The sequence below is a fragment of the Lissotriton helveticus genome, chromosome 7 (genome assembly GCF_964261635.1).
Source record: "Lissotriton helveticus chromosome 7, aLisHel1.1, whole genome shotgun sequence".
Classification (NCBI taxonomy): Eukaryota; Metazoa; Chordata; class Amphibia; order Caudata; family Salamandridae; genus Lissotriton; species Lissotriton helveticus.
In genome coordinates, this window is record NC_136068.1 from 639848380 (window position 1) to 639863625 (window position 15246).

Below are 15246 nucleotides of genomic sequence, written 5' to 3' on the forward strand. Positions count from 1 at the left end.
ATAGAGGGCAATGGATGGATAGAGGGCAATGGATGGATAGAGGGCAATGGATGGATAGAGGGCGATGGATGGATAGAGGGCAATGGATGGATAGAGGGCAATGGATGGATGGATAGAGGGCAATGGATGGATGGATAGAGGGCAATGGATGGATGGATAGAGGGCAATGGATGGATAGATAGAGGGCAATGGATGGATGGATAGAGGGCAATGGATGGATGGATAGAGGGCAATGGATGGATGGATAGAGGGCAATGGATGGATGGATAGAGGGCAATGGATGGATGGATAGAGGGCGATAGATGGATAGAGGGCGATAGATGGATAGAGGGCGATGGATGGATGGATGGATAGAGGGCGATGGATGGATGGATGGATAGAGGGCGATGGATGGATGGATGGATAGAGGGCGATGGATGGATGGATAGAGGGCGATGGATGGATGGATGGATGGATAGAGGGCAATGGATGGATAGAGGGCAATGGATGGATGGATAGAGGGCGATAGGGCGATGGATGGATGGATAGAGGGCGATGGATGGATGGATAGAGGGCAATGGATGGATAGAGGGCAATGGATGGATAGAGGGCAATGGATGGATAGAGGGCAATGGATGGATAGAGGGCAATGGATGGATAGAGGGCAATGGATGGATGGATAGAGGGCAATGGATGGATAGAGGGCAATGGATGGATGGATAGAGGGCAATGGATGGATAGAGGGCGATGGATGGATAGAGGGCAATGGATGGATAGAGGGCAATGGATGGATGGATAGAGGGCAATGGATGGATGGATAGAGGGCAATGGATGGATGGATAGAGGGCAATGGATGGATAGAGGGCAATGGATGGATAGAGGGCAATGGATGGATAGAGGGCGATGGATGGATAGAGGGCAATGGATGGATAGAGGGCAATGGATGGATAGAGGGCAATGGATGGATAGAGGGCGATGGATGGATAGAGGGCAATGGATGGATAGAGGGCAATGGATGGATGGATAGAGGGCAATGGATGGATGGATAGAGGGCAATGGATGGATGGATAGAGGGCAATGGATGGATGGATAGAGGGCGATGGATGGATAGAGGGCAATGGATGGATAGAGGGCAATGGATGGATGGATAGAGGGCAATGGATGGATGGATAGAGGGCAATGGATGGATGGATAGAGGGCAATGGATGGATGGATAGAGGGCAATGGATGGATGGATAGAGGGCAATGGATGGATGGATAGAGGGCAATGGATGGATGGATAGAGGGCAATGGATGGATGGATAGAGGGCAATGGATGGATAGAGGGCAATGGATGGATAGAGGGCGATGGATGGATAGAGGGCGATGGATGGATAGAGGGCGATGGATGGATAGAGGGCGATGGATGGATAGAGGGCGATGGATGGATAGAGGGCAATGGATGGATAGAGGGCAATGGATGGATAGAGGGCGATGGATGGATAGAGGGCGATGGATGGATAGAGGGCGATGGATGGATAGAGGGCAATGGATGGATAGAGGGCAATGGATGGATAGAGGGCGATGGATGGATAGAGGGCAATGGATGGATAGAGGGCAATGGATGGATGGATAGAGGGCAATGGATGGATGGATAGAGGGCAATGGATGGATGGATAGAGGGCAATGGATGGATGGATAGAGGGCGATAGATGGATAGAGGGCGATAGATGGATAGAGGGCGATGGATGGATGGATGGATGGATGGATAGAGGGCGATGGATGGATGGATGGATAGAGGGCAATGGATGGATAGAGGGCAATGGATGGATAGAGGGCAATGGATGGATAGAGGGCGATGGATGGATAGAGGGCAATGGATGGATAGAGGGCAATGGATGGATGGATAGAGGGCAATGGATGGATGGATAGAGGGCAATGGATGGATGGATAGAGGGCAATGGATGGATGGATAGAGGGCAATGGATGGATGGATAGAGGGCAATGGATGGATAGAGGGCAATGGATGGATAGAGGGCAATGGATGGATAGAGGGCGATGGATGGATAGAGGGCGATGGATGGATAGAGGGCGATGGATGGATAGAGGGCAATGGATGGATGGATAGAGGGCAATGGATGGATGGATAGAGGGCAATGGATGGATGGATAGAGGGCAATGGATGGATGGATAGAGGGCAATGGATGGATGGATAGAGGGCAATGGATGGATGGATAGAGGGCAATGGATGGATGGATAGAGGGCAATGGATGGATAGAGGGCAATGGATGGATAGAGGGCAATGGATGGATAGAGGGCGATGGATGGATAGAGGGCGATGGATGGATAGAGGGCGATGGATGGATAGAGGGCGATGGATGGATAGAGGGCAATGGATGGATAGAGGGCAATGGATGGATAGAGGGCGATGGATGGATAGAGGGCAATGGATGGATAGAGGGCGATGGATGGATAGAGGGCAATGGATGGATAGAGGGCAATGGATGGATAGAGGGCAATGGATGGATAGAGGGCGATGGATGGATAGAGGGCAATGGATGGATAGAGGGCAATGGATGGATGGATAGAGGGCAATGGATGGATGGATAGAGGGCAATGGATGGATGGATAGAGGGCAATGGATGGATGGATAGAGGGCAATGGATGGATGGATAGAGGGCAATGGATGGATGGATAGAGGGCAATGGATGGATAGAGGGCAATGGATGGATAGAGGGCAATGGATGGATAGAGGGCGATGGATGGATAGAGGGCGATGGATGGATAGAGGGCGATGGATGGATAGAGGGCGATGGATGGATAGAGGGCGATGGATGGATAGAGGGCGATGGATGGATAGAGGGCGATGGATGGATAGAGGGCGATGGATGGATAGAGGGCAATGGATGGATGGATAGAGGGCAATGGATGGATGGATAGAGGGCAATGGATGGATAGAGGGCAATGGATGGATGGATAGAGGGCAATGGATGGATAGAGGGCGATGGATGGATAGAGGGCGATGGATGGATAGAGGGCGATGGATGGATAGAGGGCGATGGATGGATAGAGGGCGATGGATGGATAGAGGGCGATGGATGGATAGAGGGCGATGGATGGATAGAGGGCGATGGATGGATAGAGGGCGATGGATGGATAGAGGGCGATGGATGGATAGAGGGCGATGGATGGATAGAGGGCGATGGATGGATAGAGGGCGATGGATGGATAGAGGGCGATGGATGGATAGAGGGCGATGGATGGATAGAGGGCGATGGATGGATAGAGGGCGATGGATGGATAGAGGGCGATGGATGGATAGAGGGCGATGGATGGATAGAGGGCGATGGATGGATAGAGGGCGATGGATGGATAGAGGGCGATGGATGGATAGAGGGCGATGGATGGATAGAGGGCGATGGATGGATAGAGGGCGATGGATGGATAGAGGGCGATGGATGGATAGAGGGCGATGGATGGATAGAGGGCGATGGATGGATAGAGGGCGATGGATGGATAGAGGGCGATGGATGGATAGAGGGCGATGGATGGATAGAGGGCGATGGATGGATAGAGGGCGATGGATGGATAGAGGGCGATGGATGGATAGAGGGCGATGGATGGATAGAGGGCGATGGATGGATAGAGGGCGATGGATGGATAGAGGGCGATGGATGGATAGAGGGCGATGGATGGATAGAGGGCGATGGATGGATAGAGGGCGATGGATGGATAGAGGGCGATGGATGGATAGAGGGCGATGGATGGATAGAGGGCGATGGATGGATAGAGGGCGATGGATGGATAGAGGGCAATGGATGGATGGATAGAGGGCAATGGATGGATGGATAGAGGGCAATGGATGGATGGATAGAGGGCAATGGATGGATGGATAGAGGGCAATGGATGGATGGATAGAGGGCAATGGATGGATAGAGGGCGATGGATGGATAGAGGGCGATGGATGGATAGAGGGCGATGGATGGATAGAGGGCGATGGATGGATAGAGGGCGATGGATGGATAGAGGGCGATGGATGGATAGAGGGCGATGGATGGATAGAGGGCGATGGATGGATAGAGGGCGATGGATGGATAGAGGGCGATGGATGGATAGAGGGCGATGGATGGATAGAGGGCGATGGATGGATAGAGGGCGATGGATGGATAGAGGGCGATGGATGGATAGAGGGCGATGGATGGATAGAGGGCGATGGATGGATAGAGGGCGATGGATGGATAGAGGGCGATGGATGGATAGAGGGCGATGGATGGATAGAGGGCGATGGATGGATAGAGGGCGATGGATGGATAGAGGGCGATGGATGGATAGAGGGCGATGGATGGATAGAGGGCGATGGATGGATAGAGGGCGATGGATGGATAGAGGGCGATGGATGGATAGAGGGCGATGGATGGATAGAGGGCGATGGATGGATAGAGGGCGATGGATGGATAGAGGGCGATGGATAGAGGGAGACAGACACAGACAGACAGACAGACAGACAGACAGACAGACAGACAGACAGACAGACAGACAGACAGACAGACAGACAGACAGACAGACAGACAGACAGACAGACAGACAGACAGACAGACAGACAGACAGACAGACAGACAGACAGACAGACAGACAGACAGACAGACAGACAGACAGACAGACAGACAGACAGACAGACAGACAGACACAGACAGACACAGACAGACACAGACAGACACAGACAGACACAGACAGACACAGACAGACACAGACAGACACAGACAGACACAGACAGACACAGACAGACACAGACAGACACAGACAGACACAGACAGACACAGACAGACACAGACAGACACAGACAGACACAGACAGACACAGACAGACACAGACAGACACAGACAGACACAGACAGACACAGACAGACACAGACAGACACAGACAGACACAGACAGACACAGACAGACACAGACAGACACAGACAGACACAGACAGACACAGACAGACACAGACAGACACAGACAGACACAGACAGACACAGACAGACACAGACAGACACAGACAGACACAGACAGACACAGACAGACACAGACAGACACAGACAGACACAGACAGACACAGACAGACACAGACAGACACAGACAGACACAGACAGACACAGACAGACACAGACAGACACAGACAGACAGACAGAGACAGACACAGACAGAGACAGACACAGACAGACAGACACAGACAGACAGACACAGACAGACAGACACAGACAGACAGACAGAGACAGACAGAAATTGTGAGAAAGTGGCTCTATATATACTGGACCAGAATAAGGTACAATGTGTATAGAGTCCACAAACCCCAGAGGTATAACAGAGGTTCAAGCCAGGTGTGACCTTACTCTCTAAAGTGGTAGCTTGGTCGAGCAGTAAGGCAGTACCAGAGGAAAGGAAAGCATTTGTTGTAAACCGTCAGCAAAAGGTTTCACACACTCAAGGACTGAACTCTGGGCAAATTGTTTTTAAATCAAAAGATATAGTTGTTTTATTTTTAGAACCAACAGGTATAAAAATGTACTTTTCTCAATTCGAGTACTCTCATATAATTACTTTGCAAAGAAGCAATAAACTTTGTAAATACAATAGGTACAATGGTTGCAGTAGGCAACACAATTCTAAACAATTTAACATTGAAGCTCAATGTTTTTTTTTACATAAATGCAGCTAGTTACTTTATCGATTACTTTTGTAGTCCCAGGACTGGATCATACATTCAGTCTTGGGGTCTAAGCTAGAAACAGTTTAGCAAAAACGATTCGGCTATTGCTATGATTTTTAGGAAATGTACAGCTATTTCAAAACTTCATACTATTTTCAATGAAAATCTGGCAATGTTATCCAATGGGAGGAAAATCAAGTTGTAGTTAAAGTACGTTCTTGTTACTTTTGTAATCCAGGACTGGGCTCCCAAGTACAGCACTGGGATCTCTACTTAAAACAGGTAAGCAAATACGTTTCAGTAGTAGGTACGATTTTTAAGGAATATTTGTAATTTTCAAAAGTAGACAGAAGAAATTTCACAGAAAAACAGTCAATGGTTTCCTATGGACGAAATTTAGATTACTAGTAAACCCGGTTGTGATTACTTTTGCAGTTCAGTACTGGGCTACAAGGTACAGTACTGGCTTCTCTCCTGATCACAGGTGAGTAATTCAAAATTCGTTATACGGCTGATTATAGATGAATATTTTAATGTTTCAAAACTTCACACTTGGAAAAATGTTCGAGTCAAACCAGTCAATGTTATCCTATGGCGGGAAACTGAGTCATCGTTTTTCAGGTGAGTACTCGACTGGTGAAGTTAAGGTTCTGGGCATAGACTCAGGGGTCCCCCAGGGTCAGGTAGGTACAGTTAGTACGCCCACAGTGGCCCAGGGGCGGTCGGGTGCAGAGGTAGTTAGGCCCAATGTAATCCAATGAGAGGCAGGGGGCCTTCGGTTGGTCGCTGCTGGCTAGCAGTCCACACGGCTGTGGGAGCTGGGCTCCTGGTCACTTGCTCAGGGCAAATGGGGGAAGTAGAATAGGGTACAGGTTGCACTGCCAGGGGCACTCGGGCAGCTGGGTGCAGGGTGTTTTTGAGCCTTTGGGCGCTCAATGTTATCCAATGAGGATCTTAAAAAAGGAACAAAGGCTGCAGGCTCAGGGACGATGGATTTCAGGAGCGGCCAACACTTCGAGGGGTAAGTTGGGATCGTGGAGGATAGGAAATGCGTTACTTACCTGTAACTGCAGTTATCCACTATTGGTGTCTTTCATAGATTCACATGCCGGAATCATTCCCAGTCGTCGAGATGGGAGTCCCCGGTACATAAATAAGTAATGTCTCAGACATACAGAGAATAGTAGGCTATAAGGCCTCACTTATGTAAGATATCCAGGTCCTTTTGTAAAAAGGACCAAACTCTAGAAAAGAGCCAATCAGCTGTTACCTCCCTCTAGAACCTTCCTGGCAGGAGCCTCAGTCCCTCAGATTTTCGTGCGCGCTAAGTAGGCGTGTTACTGAGAGAATCAGGTGAGTCCTTCCAGAGGAGGCGGGAGGGTTGCATGCGAATCTATGAAAGACACCAATACTGGATAACTGCAGTTACAGGTAATGCATTTCTTATCCAGTATTATAGGTGTCTTTCATAGATTCACATGCCTGAATCAGAGTAGCAAGCAATTTAGAATGCACATTTCGCATAGTACAGTATACGCAAGTATTAGGCAATAACATACCCTGCAACTAGTAACAGCCCATAGATGCAATCAATACCATCAGCAAAGAAATGTGCATATAACAGAAGGATGGAGGTATGAAAGAAGGCTCACCTCAATGAACTAGATGACGAAGCACTGCTTGTCCCACTGCTGCATCCTTCATCAGCTCTGTGTCCAGGCAATAATGCCTAGTGAAGGTATGAGGCGACTTCCATGTTGCCGCCCTGCAGCTGTCAATCACTGGCACCCCCGCAAAGAGTGCCATGGAAGTGGATATAGCCCTCGCACCTTAGAGTGCAGAGGCAGTCCTGCCTGTTCATGGCAGAAGGAGGAGGCTGCCGAAATCCAGCGTGAGATGCTTTGTTTCGTAAGTGGGAGACCCTTTCTAGGTCTGCTGTAGGCCACAAAAAGCTGATTCGATTTCCTAAACTCCCTTGTTTGTCGATGTAGAATTTCAAGCATCGCTTGAGATCCAGAGAATGTAATGCCCTTTCCGCTGCTGTACTTGGATTTGGGAAGAAGGAACGCAAAATCACAGGTTCATTAAATGGAAATCAGACGGAACCTTTGGGATGAACTTCGGATTTGTTGTAAGTATCACTCTGTCATGTTTAAATTGCATAAGGGATCCTGAATTGAAAGTGCCTGCAGCTCACTCACTCTCCTTGCGGAGGTGAGCGCAAGCAGTAGCGCTGTTTTCCAAGAGATGTATTTCAAGTCAGCTCTGTGCACCGGCTCGAATGGATGCTCCATGAGTAGATTATGGACTACATTCAGATGCCATGTAGGTGGCAACATTCTCACTGGAGGGAAAGATCTGTATAGTCCCTTCACGAATTATTTGATTAATCTGCTTGACCAAAGGGAAGGTCCCGCTGCAGTTCTTTTATAACGGGATATCGCAGTCAAGTGTACTTTAATTGAAGAGTGGGCTAGGCCTGCCCTCGCCAGATGTAACAGGTAAGGCAGGATTTGTTCCGGCGAAGAAGAGAAAGGATGTATCCCTTGATCTGCACACCAAACACAAAACCTCTTCCATTTCAGGGAGTACGTTTTGGTGGTGCTATCTGCTCGTGCTTTGGCTAGGATGTCTCTACAATCCTGCGGAATGTTTAACTCACGAAACTCAGGAGCCAGGCGGCTAACTTGAGAGACTTCAGATCCGGGTGTTGAATCTGCCGGCTGTGCATAGTGAGTAGAGATGGACTCTGCTTCAGACGGACTGGCGGTTCCAGGGATAGACCGTGTAGCTCTGTGAACCAATGCTGCCTTGGCCAAGCTGGGGCTATTAAAATGAGAGTACACGGCTCCACCTTCATCTTCCTGAGGACTCTGGGAAGCATCGGAAATGGCGGAAAGGCGTACGCAAAGACGTTGCGCCATCCGATGGAAAATGCATTCCCTAGGGACCCTGATTGGGGATGCCAGCTTGCGAAGTGTGGGCATTTGGCGTTGATCCTCGTAGCAAAGAGATCTATCTGTGGTGTGCCCCATCTCAAGAAGATTTGGTTGAGAATCTTCTGGTCTAACTCCCACTCGTGAGTCGATTATTTTTGTCTGCTCAACGAGTCTGCGAGTACATTGTCCATACCTGGGACATATTCTGCGTTTAGGGCTACATCAACCAGTTCCAGATATTTTTTTTGCGACTCGCGCGAGAGTGTCAGCCAGCGCGTCCCTCCCTGCTTGTTGAGATAGTGCATGGTCGTGGTGTTGTCTGTCCTGACAAGCACTAGGGAGTTCTTTATTCTTGGTAGGAAAGATTGTAGAGCCAAGAACACCGCTCTCAATTCGAGCAGATAGATGTGGAACTCTCCCTCTGAGGTTGACCACTTTCCGCTTATTTGCTGTTCTTGCAGGAAAGCCCCCCAACCTTCTTTGGAAGCGTACGTTGTTATTACATGAGGAGCCGCTGGAAGTAGGAATGACAAACCCAGGGACAGGTTCCGTGAAGACGCTCACCATTCCAAGGCCTTGATCATCTGAGAAGTCACTCTTACTTGGTCGTCGAATGACCCCGTGCACTGGACCCACAGTCTCGAGAGTGCCTCCTGCAGAGGATGCATCCGTAGGTGACAGTGAGGGATTAGAAGGATGCACGATGACATCATCCCTAAAAGGGATTTGAAGAGACGGACTTTCAACACTCTTTTTGAGGCTACTGTAGACGCTAGCCCGAGAAGCTTGTTTTGCCTTTCCTGAGAGGGGACGCTCTTGCAGGAAGCCGTGTTCAAGGTTACTCCCAAAAAATTGATAGTTTGAGATGGTCGCAGGATTGATTTTTCCTGATTGATCATGAGATCCAGGCAATTGAAGAGATTCAGACAGGCGTTGGAAGACCTGGACGCGTCTTCGAAGGATAGTGGCTTGATTAGCCAGTCGTCCAGATAGGGAAAGACTTGATGGCATTGCCTGAGATATGCCGCCACTGGGGATAGACATTTGGTAAAGATGCAGGGCGCTGACTTGAGTCCAAAGGGCAGGACACAGAATTGGAAATGCCTGCCCGCTACTGCAAATCTCAAGTACTTTTTGTGATTTTTGTGGATTGGTATATGGAAGTAAGTGTCTTGTAAGTCCAATGACGCCATAAAATCCCCTTCCTCCAGAAGATGCAAAACTTCCTGGATCGTTACCATGCGAAACGACTTTCTTCAGAAACTTGTTGAGAGCCCCGAGATCTAGGATTGGTCTCCATTTCTTTTCCTTCTTTTGGATTAAAAAGAAACGGGAATAAAATCCTTTCCCTCTTTGGGATGGTGGAACTCTCCATCGCTCCTTTCTGCAACATAACAGATTTCTTGCAGAAGCAGTCGTAGGTTTTTGTGATGCATTGGGCGACGCGGGGTTCGTGGAGGGATGCTCATGAATTCCATGGAGTGGCCGAATTGTATTAATTGAAGGACCCACCGGTCCGTAGTAATCTATTTCCAATTCTGTAGAAAATATGTAATTTTTCCTCAAATTTTTAATAAGGGATATGAGGTGTGGACTGGCCGAAGTAAAAGGTCATTGTCTTCGCCCGTTGCCTCTTCTCTGTCCTCTGCCTCGAAAGGACGACTTTCCGTATGAGGACTGTTGGCCTTGTTGCTGGCGTTGTTGATACTGCGGCCTATTTTGGTTGGACGAATAAGAGGATCTGTACTGGAAACCTCCCTTGTAGGAAGATTGTCCTCTTCCTCAAAAGGACTGATTTTTATACTGAAGTGTGCCTAAGGCCCTTGCAGTGTCCGTATCCTTTTTTATGCTTTTTAACACCTCATCAATTTTGGGGTCAAATAGTAGCTGGAAATCATATGGCATGTCCAAAATCTTTGTTTGCACTTCTGGACGGAAAGAGGTCGGTTTTAACCATCCTTGACGTCTTAAAACAGCTGCACCAGCCAGCTGTCGAAATCCTGTCATCGCAACATCCATAGCTAAGTCTATGATCTCTGATGCTGATGTTTCCCCTGCCTTGAGTATTTTCATCACCTCTTCTTTGGATGCATCAGGTAATTCAGACGGGTATGGGGCTATGTCCGCCCGCAGCTGTCTATTATAGCGCCCAAGAAGAGCTAAGGCATTTGCAGCCTTGACAGTCATTGCCGACATTGTTGAACAACGTTTTCCTATGTTGTCCAGCTTTCTTCCGTCCTTATCCGGAGGAGCCGATATCAAAGAAGGATTTCTAAAATGTTTCTGGGCCGCCTGCATCACCACAGAATACGGTTTAGGATGACCTGTCAGACAGGCCGGTGCCGAATTTGGAGCTTTGTATTTTTTGTCCAATCTAGGTATTACAGGTGAAACTGAGGCGGGGGTTCTGCATGATCTGTTCCCCCTGTTTCCATAGATAATCAATCATAGGAATTGTTCTGGTTGATTTCTTTAATGGCTCCTTAAAATCATACAGGAAACATTCCTGTTCCTGAGACTCCATTGTAATCTGGAACCGTTTAGCGGCTCTTTCCACCACATTATGGAAACCACCTATATCAAATGGTGACAAATTTGATGAAGCAGGTTCCCGAGATGCTGGCGAAGCTGTGACATAATCCTCCCAGTCAGTATTGACGGATTGATCATCCTGCAGCTCCCCTTCCTCTTGCTGTTCCTCCTGCTCTTCTTCCTCTTCTTCACCCTCCGAAGATTGAGGACATGGCATATCCACCCGTTCCTTCTGAATGATTAGGGGCGGGGGTCTTGGTCTCGGCGATGGAGCCGTTGTGGAAGCTTGAGGTGCTGGAGATTCTGGGAACCTCTGCTTGTAGTCTTCTATAAGGTATCTTAGATCTGTAACCAGGGAAGCTGGCAGGCAGACCATAGGTGTAGGAGGCACACGGACCACCTGTTCCTCAACTTCCTCCTCATCCGAGCTTTGGCACTTGACATTTAGCTCTGATGGGCTTGTCGCCAACTGGAACATATCCCCATCGTCAGAATCTTCATCCTGTAGTAGACGTGCTGGTGGTAATAGCTGCACACGGCTAGGGGAAGTTAGCTCTGGCGTTACGTCTTTCTGGTTATCTTCAGACACACCGAAGCTGACTGAAAGCCAGAATCAATCACAGTCGACGGGCCTGTCGAAGGTGAGATCGTCGACGGAATAGCGACGACAGCCGTCATCAGTGACGTTTCCGTCGACGGTATAGATGTTCCTGTCCTCGACGGTGTCTTAGTCGACGGTGTCTTTGTCGACAAAATCGATGGTGATGGTCTCGTAGTAGACGCGGTCGTCGACGAGACTAACGTCGACGGGTTCTTGGTCGTCGACGTCGACGATACAGCCTTACCCGCCGTCGACTATGGAGTTGTCGTCGATTATGATAATGACGACGACACCGTCGAGACTGTCGTCGTCGAGGTAGGTACATACACCGGAGATACTGCTTTCTTCATCCCTGATGATGTCGTCGACGATGTCGTCGTCAACGACGGTGCAGGCTTCTTAAAGGTGTGAACCTTCTTTTCTGAAGCTGTTTTTGCCTTGACCTCTGAAGACTTTTTATCTGTCTTCTTTTGAGGAGTATCCAAGGGGCCAGGGGAAGCTACCATAGGTCTTTTGAGAGGCAATTTTGAGGAGATTGAAGAACCCTCTTGCCTCAGTGGAATCCAGATTGTCTCTATCCTTAAGCCTTTGGAGCCAGATCAAAAGGCGTCCTTCTCGGTCTTTTAGAGTCTTAGTAGAAAAGGTTCTAAAAACCTTACAGTCCTAAGCCACGTGATCTGGGTACAGACAGTCCTTATGTTGGTCATCAATGTGTAACCTCTTTTTCCCACAAGAGGTACAAGCTCTAAAGAGACCCTTCTTTGGAGCATCAGCCATATTAACTATCCGTCTGAGGAGAAAAACAGGAAACAATATCCTAAAACTGCTGAAAATGCTGTAAAGCAACAAACCTGAGCAGAGCTCAGGGGAGACTCCCTTAGCACAACGTGCGGTAGAAAATCTGAGGGACTGAGGCTCCTGCCAGGAAGGTTCTAGAGGGAGGTAACAGCTGATTGGCTCTTTTCTAGAGTTTGGTCCTTTTTACAAAAGGACCAGGATATCTTACAAAAGTGAGGCCTTATAGCCTACTATTCTCTGTATGTCTATGAGACATTACTTATTTATGTACCCGGGACTCCCATCTCGACGACGGGGAATGATTCAGGCATGTGAATCTGAAAGACACCTATAATACTGGATAAGTAGGCACCCAGGAGTTGGGCACAGGGGGCCGTGGGGCGCCGGGGTGTCTTTTGAGGTCGGAAAATCTTAACCCCTGCTGGTCGGAGCGGTACTTTGTCCTGAGGCAGCAGGCGTCGTCTGGGTCGTCCTTGGGCACTGGATTCAGAGTCAGAATCGCCGGCGGGGCGATGTCCTCAGGGTCTTAGTTCACTCCAACACAGACCAGGCTTGGCGGATGCAGAGTGTGCAGGGTTCGCGGTTCCGGGCTAATGCCAGGGCTTGTTACTTGCTTTGAGCAGTACCACTGCTCGTGGAGACCCAGGTAGTCAGTCACAAGGCAGTCAGTTCCACAGGGGTTTTTGAGGTTACGGACCACTGGAGACGCCGGGGTTTAGCAGGAGCAGGTTACAGGGTCGACAGGCCGATAGGGCTGGGGCCAAATCAATTGGTGTCTTGCTCTTCTTAGCAGCTGCACGGCAGTGTGAGAAATTGGCTCTATATATACTGGACTAGAATGAAATACAATGTGTATAGAGTCCTCCAACCCCAGAGGTATAACAGAGGTTAAAGTCAGAACTGACCTTACTCTCCAAAGTGGTAGCTTGATCGAGCAGTAAGGCAGTACCAGAGGACGGTGTAAAGCATTTGTTGTACACACAGTCAGCAAAAGGTTTCACACACTCAAGAACTGAACTCCAGGCCAATTGTTATATCTTCATATATAGTTGGTTTATTTTTAAAACCAATAGTTATAAAAATATACTTTTCAAGTTATGAGTACTCTCATGTAAATACTTTGCAAAGGAGCAATAAAGTTAATGCACACAATAATAACAGGATAGATAGTGAGCAACAGTTCTGAAACACTAGCATTGAACTCAATGGGTTTTTCACAGATAAGTACAGTTGATTACTTTATGGATTACTTTGGTAGTTCCAGGACTAGATCTTAGATTCAGTCCTGGGGTCTAAGCTGAAACCAGATCAGCAAAAACGTTTTAGTTACTGTGATGAATTTTCATGAATATAAAGCAGTTTTAAAAGTTCACACTTAGAAACTTTTCAATGTAAATCTGACAATGTTATTGAATGGGAAGAAATTCAGGTTGCAGGTAAAGTATGATTGCGTTACTTTTGTAACTCAGCACTGGTCTCCTAGGACAAGCAGTGGGGGCTTAACTCAAAACCGGTAGGTAATTGAGTTTCAGTATTTCGTACGATTTTTAAAGAATATTTGCAGTTTTCAAAAGTAGACAGAAGAAATTTCATAGAAAAGTAGACAATGGGTACCTATGGAGAAAATACAGATTACTAGTAAACCTGCTAGGGATTACTTTTGCGGTTCAGTACTGGGCTGAAAGGTACAGTACTGGCTTCTCCCCTGATCACAGGTGAGTACTTTGGAAGTCGAACTTTGGCTGATTTTATAGGAATATTTTCTGTTTTCAAAACTTCACACTTAGAAAATGTTTGGGTCAATGTTATCCAAAGGCAGGTAAGTGAATTACCGGTTTGCAGGTGAGTACTTGGTTGGTGAAGTTAAGGTTCTGGGTATAGACTCAGGGTTCCCCCAGGGTCAGGTGAGTAGTATAGTTCAGTCCCAGCGGCACTGGGTTGGGACACGTCCTAGTGGTCTTGGTTCGGGTTGGCCCGGCCCAGGATCGGCTGGTGCAGAGTGAGCTGGTCCGGAGCTTCCCAGGGAGCACCAGGGGGTTGTTGCAGCAGAGCCTCTGCTGATGGGAGTCCCAATCTTCGAGAGGGTCAAGGCAGGCAGGTCCTCTGGGTGTCCCAAGGTTGCGGTCTGCGGAGGTCGCCGGGATTAGGCAGGAGCAGGTTCCAGGATCAACAGGCCGGTAGGGCTGGGGCCAAGTCAGTTGTTGTTGTCCTGTTAGCAGCTGCGCGGCGGGTCTTCTTGATCTTTTTGATATCGTGATCTGAGGAAGGAAGGTTCAGGGGGCCCCTAAATACTAAATTATAGGGGTGTTACAGGTAGGGCAAGGACAGGGACCTACGGGTCCCTGTCCTGGGGTGAGTACACCCCTAGCCTGCTCCTCTCCTGTGGGAGGGGGGCAGGAGCCTAGCTGGGATTGGGCAGGGCTCCCCATCTACAAGATAGCCGGGGCCCGGGGTCGTGCTTCGCCTCGCCTCCCCCACCTAAGGGGTGGGGTTGGCACAGGCTGGCACACCCCCCTTCCTAAAGTAGTTTTTCCCGCCAGTCTTCCTGCCAGAGTGGGGGTCAGGACGGATGGGGGCTGGTTGCTGGGTACAGCAAATGGTTTGGAGAAGCTCACAGAGGCTGCATGCCTTTGAAGCTTCCCCCTGCCCATCCTGGGGGAGGAGACCTAGCACCCGAACCAAGACCACGAGGACGTGTCCCAACCCCCCGGATGTGCATTGTTGCAG

General features: G+C 48.8%; 1 protein-coding gene across 3 annotated transcripts in view; it reads right to left on the bottom strand.

Annotated features, from left to right (window-relative positions):
- Positions 1-15246, bottom strand: part of LOC144768881 (uncharacterized) — a 993034-nt gene that overhangs the window by 509689 nt on the left and 468099 nt on the right. The gene's annotated exons all lie outside the window — the stretch shown is intronic.